The sequence below is a fragment of the Amblyomma mixtum genome, chromosome 3 (genome assembly GCF_055824585.1).
Source record: "Amblyomma mixtum isolate Tamu chromosome 3, ASM5582458v1, whole genome shotgun sequence".
NCBI classification, from domain to species: Eukaryota; Metazoa; Arthropoda; class Arachnida; order Ixodida; family Ixodidae; genus Amblyomma; species Amblyomma mixtum.
Window position 1 is genome coordinate 383,377,249 of NC_143014.1, and position 8,757 is coordinate 383,386,005.

At 45.7% G+C, this 8,757-nt stretch overlaps 1 long non-coding RNA gene across 1 annotated transcript; it reads right to left on the reverse strand.

The window, feature by feature from the left end:
- Positions 1 to 4,683: 4,683 nt before the first annotated feature.
- On the reverse strand, positions 4,684 to 8,417 carry LOC149357054 (uncharacterized). The gene is made up of 2 exons (XR_016289863.1): positions 7,548 to 8,417; positions 4,684 to 4,852 (listed from the first exon to the last, which is right to left on the reverse strand). It is a non-coding gene; the product is annotated as an uncharacterized LOC149357054 (long non-coding RNA).
- Positions 8,418 to 8,757: the final 340 nt, after the last annotated feature.

Consider the following 8,757-nt stretch of genomic DNA (forward strand, 5'->3'; position numbering starts at 1 on the left):
TTCACTTCAGCTCTCTCAAGTTGGCTACAGCTTGCAATACCTGCTTTGATTGGACCTCTTCAAACATGTTGCTTAATTTAAGACGAATGCGTAAGGTGTTGAGATATTGCAGTGGCGCACACGAACCACTGCACTGGCACAAATCGGCCTGTCAAGGGCATTTGATCCCGTGAGTTATCCTTTCCTTTATTCTCTTGTAAATTTTGCTCACACCGCGCCAAAATAAGCGCGCTTTCGAATAGCCCGCAGGCAAAGCAACAGATCCATTACAAGTAACCCGCCGAAATAGCCACAATTTGTTACGCCACTGCGCCGAGGGCAACTTTGTGTTCGAAGTTCTAAATATTGACAGGATATTACTCGCGGTGAGCTAAACACCTCTCAACAGAGATCGAGGCTAACAGTAATAGTTGAAAAGTCGATGACCTCTATGTTTTGAAAGAATGTCGTACGCCAAAAAAAGACGAAACAGGAAGGAAACATAGAACAGGAAAGAGGCGCAACATCCAAATTTAATAACAGGAAAACGTAACCAGGCGCTCTTTTATAGCACCTGAGCTGCATGAGGGTGAGTGTACGTAGCCGAAAAACTAAAAACAACTGCGGTGATGGACGAGTGATAACAGCACAAGTCATAAGGAGGTCACTATTACAAAAAGCAGGGTTGATAACACTTGCGAGTGTGAATGACAGCACAGGTTGAAAGATTATGAATAAGGATAACAACCAACGCTAAGATCTTAACAATCATAAAACCTCTTGAAGGAAGCAAGCGGACTTTCGAAAGGGCACCTAAACGAAACCGTCCAAAAAAGCTTGTTCGTTTCTGGTGAGGAGAACAGAAGGCGTGCTAACGCAGTTGTCCTTTCTTTGATGAATATAAAAAGCCTCAATTATTTCTCTTTCTATTTTTTCTTTTGCCCCGGCTAGAAACCTGGTTTCGTTAAATTTCGGACAACAATCTTTACACCTGCCACAATGTATAGCTAGGTTGCTTCCCGTCTTGCTTTTTAGGATCACATTGTGCTGTCGAGCACGCTCATTGAAACACTGTCCCGTTTGCCCCACATACACTCTGCCACACGTCAAAAGGATCTCGTTTACCACAGTAGTGGTGCATTTTGCGAACACTGTTTAATATTTGACAGTACAGGCCTTTTTGACCCGCTTTCCTGATACCATCGGACATAAACTTGCCAGTTTGCAGGGGGCTGAAAAAATCAGCTGCACTCCCTGCCTAGAAGCCACTTTTTTCAAATTGTGCGAAAACCCATGCAGGTAAGGTAAGACCTGCACAGGTTTGTTTCTAATGTCACGCTTGTAGCCCGGTTTCTTCAATTTTTGAAGGAGGCTTTCAGACACGCTGGTGACCAGTTGCGATGGGTAACCTGCTGACATAACTCTTCCGATCTGATACTGGAAGCTTTCACTCATCTTGTGTGGACAAGATTCTTCTAGGGCCGACCTAATGAAAAGAGAAACTATTCCTCGTTTTACTAATTTGGAGTGGGCGCTATCGTAGGCTAACAGAGACTTCTTTGGCGAGGCGTTCAACCTCTATGTTGAACGCCTGGACACCCCAAACATACAATCGTGTTTCGACTGCGGACGCCGTGTGGAAGCAGCGGCTAGCAGGGGCCTCTGCACTGGTCGGAGCGCTATGCCACGTCAGGTTCTCAAGGTCAAGATAATATACACGGTGTGAGGATTCCGGGTCCAAGAAATCAAAGATGTACATCCGTTGACGCAGCACACAAGCAGAGAAGATGCTCAGTGTCGGCATTTGGCCGCACATTTCCGGGCGGCTCCATGTCATAGCGAGGGTATACAACCGGTATGAGCCACCAATCTGCGACCTTATGTCCGAGGAGCTCCTTCACATGTAGACGCAGTGGCCGTAGGCGGCAATACTGTGGTCGATGCAGCTAATGGGCCCGCCTTGGGAGTGCAACTCGGTCAGCAGCAGGGGTCGAACGAGTAGACCTTCCCTTTGGGGGAGACAGCCATGTCGTTTTACGAGTTCTGGAACCCGGTGTAGCCGCACAGTCCACATCGTGCAGTGGTAACCAATCTTCTCAGAAATGAAAGCGGGCGTTAGTTTTTCCTCCCTGCTGTCGGGCAAGCACTGGGTAAGAAGAGGTTTGTTAACCGTTTTTCTTTTTTTTTCGCAAGCCTGTGTTGATTTCAGTGAGAAAGCTTCTAACGCACCCTTTGCTGTTATGACGATACAGCATCTGTTCCTGGGCTTACGCGACGAAGATAGAGGGAAAGCGAGTAAAAAGTGTTGCGGGGAAAGGGGAACACGAGGAGGGGAGGAAGGGCACCACGCACTGGGTGGCGCAGGCGGTTGTGACACCAAGACACATTTTTCTTCGCTACAGAGTAGTGCATTGTTCGATGTGATATCGTGAAGCGCTAGGAATATTTAGCCTCCTGGCTGCAAACACCTTGTGGAATTGCTTCATAAGCCACTCAACTTTAGGCCCTGCGTACACACAATATTTACGGTGTTCGTAAGATTGCGAAGGCGACCTCAAAGTCTGCGAAGACCTATATAGACGTGCAGCTGATATCACAGAGCAATGCGAGCATCCCCATTAGACCGCCTTAGATGCAGCCAGGAGGCAGGTAAGGGCTTGGGACGCTTGACATCAGGAGGCCAAAGCCCGCGAGCATGCGGCCGTTGGAAACGGAGATCAACGCGCGAGGAAAGGCGACATCAAACGCGCTACACGACAAGATCGCTCACGTCCCGAGGTAGAGAAATGCTTGCGCCCCCAACATCTGTGCAGACTGACGTAGACGCGAGTCCTCAGCTTTGCGGGCAAGCCAATTTGAAGCTGCAATTCCCGTTACTGGTGGTAACTGCTTCGTTAGTTTTAATGCAGGATGGCGATTTCTACGTGATTAAAGATTCTTACTTGACAAGAAAAAAGTGGGAAGCTTCAGTTCCCTGTAAGAGTACGACGTGATAGCGTTAAATGGTCCGTACGGTCGCTAGGGTGTCCCCTGGCGCACCGTTTCACAGACATCGACACAATAGTTGAAATCAAAACTGTTTTATTGCACATCATCTTCCACATTATTTATTGACGATATTTAGTGACCCTCATTGCCTGTGTGGTCCTCTAAGTAATTTGCCTGCTGGGGGGTTGGTGGTACTCGTACAAGGCCTCTATATATCCCACTTAACGCACGTTCCTCAGTTACGGTTTCGATTTCGACTGACCACAGTTTCTTTTTAACATCAGCAAAATTGCTTTCCTACTCCACTATTTTCTTGACCAATCAGGATTTTCCATTGTGTCAACGATCCTGACGCTGGGTTGCCGACCGAACGGGACCTTTAATGCTGTCGCGTAAAAAAAAAATTGGAGGGGACACTTAAGCTTAGCTTTAAGAGTACGACGAGATAGCATGACGGGTTGATTCCCATATATGCAGAAGGGCATTCACTATTTTACACTGATAGATCCCTGGGAGTCCTCATAACCCTCCTGTCCCAGTGGTGCGGGGGTTAAGCGATGGGCCTTGTGGGACCCAGGTTGCGCTTCCCGAGCTACCAATCATTTATTTAGCTGCCAGTGAGCAGTTTGATCACTATACGGTGGGAAGGTTGTGATGACGTAGCAAGGACACGTGACCAAGGCGGCCCATCCGCCTCCTAGGCTGCTCTCTGGGAACCACCTGCCAGACCCATGCCCATGATTTCTCGCTCAAAACGCCGGCGTGGACACCGGGGCCTTTGACGCTGTCGCGTTAAAACAGCGCCATGAAGCCGATAGCAGGCAGTCAGATACAGTGTTAACGTTCTTCTGTCTGCTGCTCAATAACTAAAGAAATTAGGCCCAGTAGTTCAAAAAAGAGAGGCGAGCGGTGTTTGCAAATGAAGCGTCTATTTCATTGTCAATTTACACAGTACCGGAAGGGTAAAACCAACGTAATTGATCGGACACCGTTACTGCGCATGATTTCAATTGATTAATAAGCCACGAGGGCGAGGGCGTGATTAAGCCACGAGGGCGTTTCAAATCCGCGGCGGAGCAGACAGGTCAGCTTCGCTGGCCACTGCACGAGGGCGCGATGCTCCCTTATAAAAATTTCTATAGACACTCCATAGACTGTCTATAGACTTTAGTCTATGAAGTCTATAGACTGTCTATAGACAAATCCTTTAGACTGGTCTATAGACAGTCTATAGATTTATGGCCATACACTTTTAGTAGACTTTTGTCTATAGACAGTCTATAGACAAATGTCTACTGAAAGTCTATAGGTATATAGGAAGTCTATAGACACAGGTCTATAGACAGTCTATAGACGATCTATAGACTTATGGTCATACATTTCCTATAGAGCTGTCTATAGACCGTCTATAGACACTTGTCTATAGACGGACTATAGACGACCTATAGACTTATGGTCATAGACTTCCTGTAGATTACTGTCAATAGACAGTCTACAGACAAAAGTCTACTGGTCCAGTAGACATATGTCTATAGACTGTCTATAGACATTCTATAGGTGTGTGGCCTGGGAGTGCTATAGACCTTTGTCTATAGACAGTCTATACACCTCTGTCTACTAAACTATTAGTAGACCATTATCTATAGACTGTCTATAGACTGTCTACAATCATTGAAAACGGTCACCAGACAGAGTTCACACATGAAACAATCAATATACTTACAAATTTACTTTATTTCCAAGCTATCCAGGCTGGGAATATGCAATACATGCACCATAAGAATGCACCACAGTAACATAAAAGTTGAAAGTAACAGTCCGGCTAGTTTCCTCAGAAGCATCCTTGTGGCCTGTTGTCTGCAGTAAATCATCCGGGCATGTTCACCTGTACAGCACAAAAGAAAAAATAATATAAGAGGAACTCAAAAAAAAAATTCCCATTCCATCTCTACACATGTGCTTTACAATGCAAGGCATATCCTGGCTATGCCATTCTAGAAAGGCAATCTTGATCTTTTGGTTTGGTTTTATGGGATTCAAAGACCCAAGGCGACACAGGCTAAGAGACGCTGAAGTGAAAGGCTGGGGAATAATTTCGGTCACCTGTGCAGAGTACACAGGCCTTTAGCATACTGCCTCTATTAAAATGCGACTGCCTAGGTCGGAATCGAACCTGCATCTTTCAGGTCGCCATACGAACATGATAGCCACTGAGCTATCACGCCGGCTCAATCATTTCAGTAAATACACGACAGATCATAAGTGTCGTCGTAAAACATTGTAACAAAGACCCCTAATCCCTGGAGCACTCTACTCTGAATCCAGTACTGATACTGATTTCTGTATGGCAATACTGTTACAGTCAATACTGATCTCTTTATGGCAATCTTTTTACACTATTTGTAACAGAAGACTTCGAACAATTGTGCCACATATCTGCATTGACTCGCAAGGAGCTGTTAAGAATGCCACCTCCATAAAATACAGATTCAGTGCACCTTACACAGGGATCCAAAAAGGAGAATATTGCAGCATTTATTCTTATAACCGCTATAGAAGAAGCGCTTCAGAATACCCTGCGTGAATTAAGCCTGGTACACCCGGCCAAATTTTTAACTGGCTCGGGTGTTGCATCGCTAAATGCACCTTGTAAAAAAGGTGCCTTTCGGCTACACTGCTGGCATATTCATGCTGTAATTTAGCGAGTGAAATGTCATTTCGTGGTTCCTTTTTGTTCATATGTAATGTTTGAGTGCAGTACTTGCGTGTTTAGATCAACATTATCAGAAACATTCGTAGCCACTACGAACAGCTTAAACAAGCGGCGTACGCAGCAATGGATCTGGTCCATATGGCCTCATCCTCTGAGTAAAGTACCACTCCTTTCATGGCGGACAAACCCAGATTAGTGCAAATGCGCCACCAGAACCATTGCTGCGTATTCCGCTTGTTTCGGCTCTTCGTAGCGGCAGACGATGAATATTTCTGATAGCTTTGATCTAAACATGCAAGTACTCCACTCAAACATTATATTAAAAAAAAGAAACAATGAAATGCCATCTCACGCGTCAAATTACAACATGAATATGCCAGCAGTGTAGAAAAAAGGCGCCTTTTTACAAGGTGCATTTAGCGATGCAACACCTAAGCCAGTTAAAGATTTGCCCGAGTGTACGTAAGCCGATACTCAAACGGGCACAAGCTATACAAAACCAGCAGGCAGAAGCAACCAGTTCACCACAGATTTGCGCCTATAACTTGAAGCACAAAGACGGAACAGCATACTCATACATCTGCGGGCGCTGTTAGAAACAAGCGGGTTGCAGCGCTTCCATGCCGCACTCAGTATTCAGAAAACTAATACAGCACACAGAGGCTGCAGCTGCGCCGTTTCAAAAGCAGTCGCGGCGTTGAGACAGCAAATTACTGTCACGATAATACCGTCTGAAATTCACTTAGTTTTTCCTTCAAGTGCAGCTCCAACAGCGCAGTAAAGAGGTGTGTTTCTTGCATGGAGGCTGCCTAACCCAACGCTGCTAGAAAAATCAGCGAAAGCATTGAACGTGCTCAAAGTAGGAAGTATTTCAATGAAACAATTAACGCCTTCAACAGGCGCAGCTATATTAACACGAGAGCTTAATTTAATTTTAGGCGCAAATAAGCGGCGAGTCACATCGGCGCTTTCGTAACGTAGCAGTCTGAAATCAGAAACATACTTTGCCTCTCGCGCAAATGGTATTCGAGAAATCTGTGCACGCGTGAGCGGGATTCATGAACGAACCACTCGGAACGAAATGTAAGCCACCTCTTGTCGAGCCGACCTTTACCCAGCTTTCAAAATGAAGTGCCCGCAAGCCAGCAGCGGCGGCCAACGGCTCTGATGACAGACACGGACGAATCCATACGTGTGCAACGAAGGGGAGATGGGATGGAGCTCGTGGGTTCTTCGCGGTGTTTGAGCACGCCGGCGATTCGCGCCGGCAACGAATGTTATTCACCCATCACACTACAAGCATTCCTCCAGCACCGCTTGAATACAACTTTGACAAACGTCTCGCGCTCAAACGTCGGCGTCCACGACGCGCACCGAGGGAGTGTCCATACGTAGCAAGCAATGCACACCTCAAAAAGAACAGCACTCCATGGTCCAGACAGGCGATAACACAAAGATAAGAAAATAACTGTAATCTACCACTGAACGAGACTATATGTAAGTACCTTTCGGAGGTGCAAAGTAAATTGAGCTCACACGGCGCTAACTAACACACAGTTCCATTTCGGCCGTCATTCACAGGCTAAAGGACATTTCTGGCCGCGCATCTACCTTGAAACACGAAAAATCTAGTAGACAGCTCGCGAGGAGCGGCTTATCATCAAGGTCATCGCACAGACTGCCTTTCCGCGCGTTAGTAAAGACAGCGGGACAGAGATAAGCGGCATTGGTCGAGAACCCGACGGCTTCCGCCTTAGAAACGAAGATAGGACGTTTGTAACTGCGCACATAATCTGTTCTGCACACACAGCTCTGCTTAGAGTTGTTTAGGAGACCAAATGAATAAAATATAAAAGTGTAGACTTACGGTAAGCGGACGATGAAGCTGGATTTTGAAGAACACGCAATCCGCGAAAAACACGCCAACGCATGCGCCAACGCCATTGATGCAGCCACGCACAGGGTTGTTTGCAGCTTGAATGATTTTCCGCCGTCTCGCAGTAAAATGGGTAAAACGTGAAACAGAAACCCATTTCACGGTCGTATCTTTATCGCTCGCACTCTTGCCGTGTGCAGCTTGATCTGATATCCAAGACCACAGAAGGCAATTGGTTTGTAAGCTTAAATTCTTCGCTTACCCTCTAAAAATCTTATTGTTTTCGTGAAAACAGAACCTAAATCTAACTTCTTGTCGGTATACGCGCCGCATCTCCCACCGAATAGTATGTGGTACAAATCTCAAATAATAATTATAAGGTTGCATAGCATAACGTCTTTTTTGCGTGTGTTTGTGTTTAGAAAACTGATATGCGCCACATCAGCGTGTCATCGGCTCCGAAGCAACAGGTGCAAGGGTAGGAATGAAAAAATACTGGCTTTGTGATTGTTGCGTCGCCGCACTTATTCACGTGAATGCAAACTGCAAAGGTAGAAATGGCAGATGTTAATCGCACAGAGGACCAGGCTCTTTGAGATTAATCTAAGATGTTTCTAAGGGATGGGCGCTTTCTTGAATTCTCACACCCGTATCTCCCCCTTTATTTTCAGGACGTTTTAAAGAGAAATGTAGAACCGTTGATGAAATGTTTCTGATTTCAGCGCGTTGAACAGTAACGATCGAAAGATGAAATGGAATTGTGTAGAGCAATTCCTTTAAGGGACAGCGTATTCGTTCGATGTAGTACAGTTTGCGGGCGCCCTTACTTCAAGAACGGCTGCCTTTCCTCGGCTTACTTGTTAGCATTAAATATGTAATTGTATTGACAATATACGTCACGGTATAACGAAAAGGAGCTTGTCAAGGCTCCTGAAAATAATATACAGGAGGGTGTTGTAATGGCATTACGCAATACTTTTTAATTTCCGCAATAGCGAAGGAAGTGGGGGACTCCCGACATAGTTGCGGTCACTAGATGCAGGTCCCCTCAACATGCAGTGGAAAAAGAAATTGACATTGTTCTGGACTTAGTCGAAAGTCAGTGTATCGAACATTGTTAGATAAAACTACGATTCTTATAGACTGGTCTATAGGCAGTAGACTATCTATAGTGTACAGTCTATAGACGAAAGGAAATTGA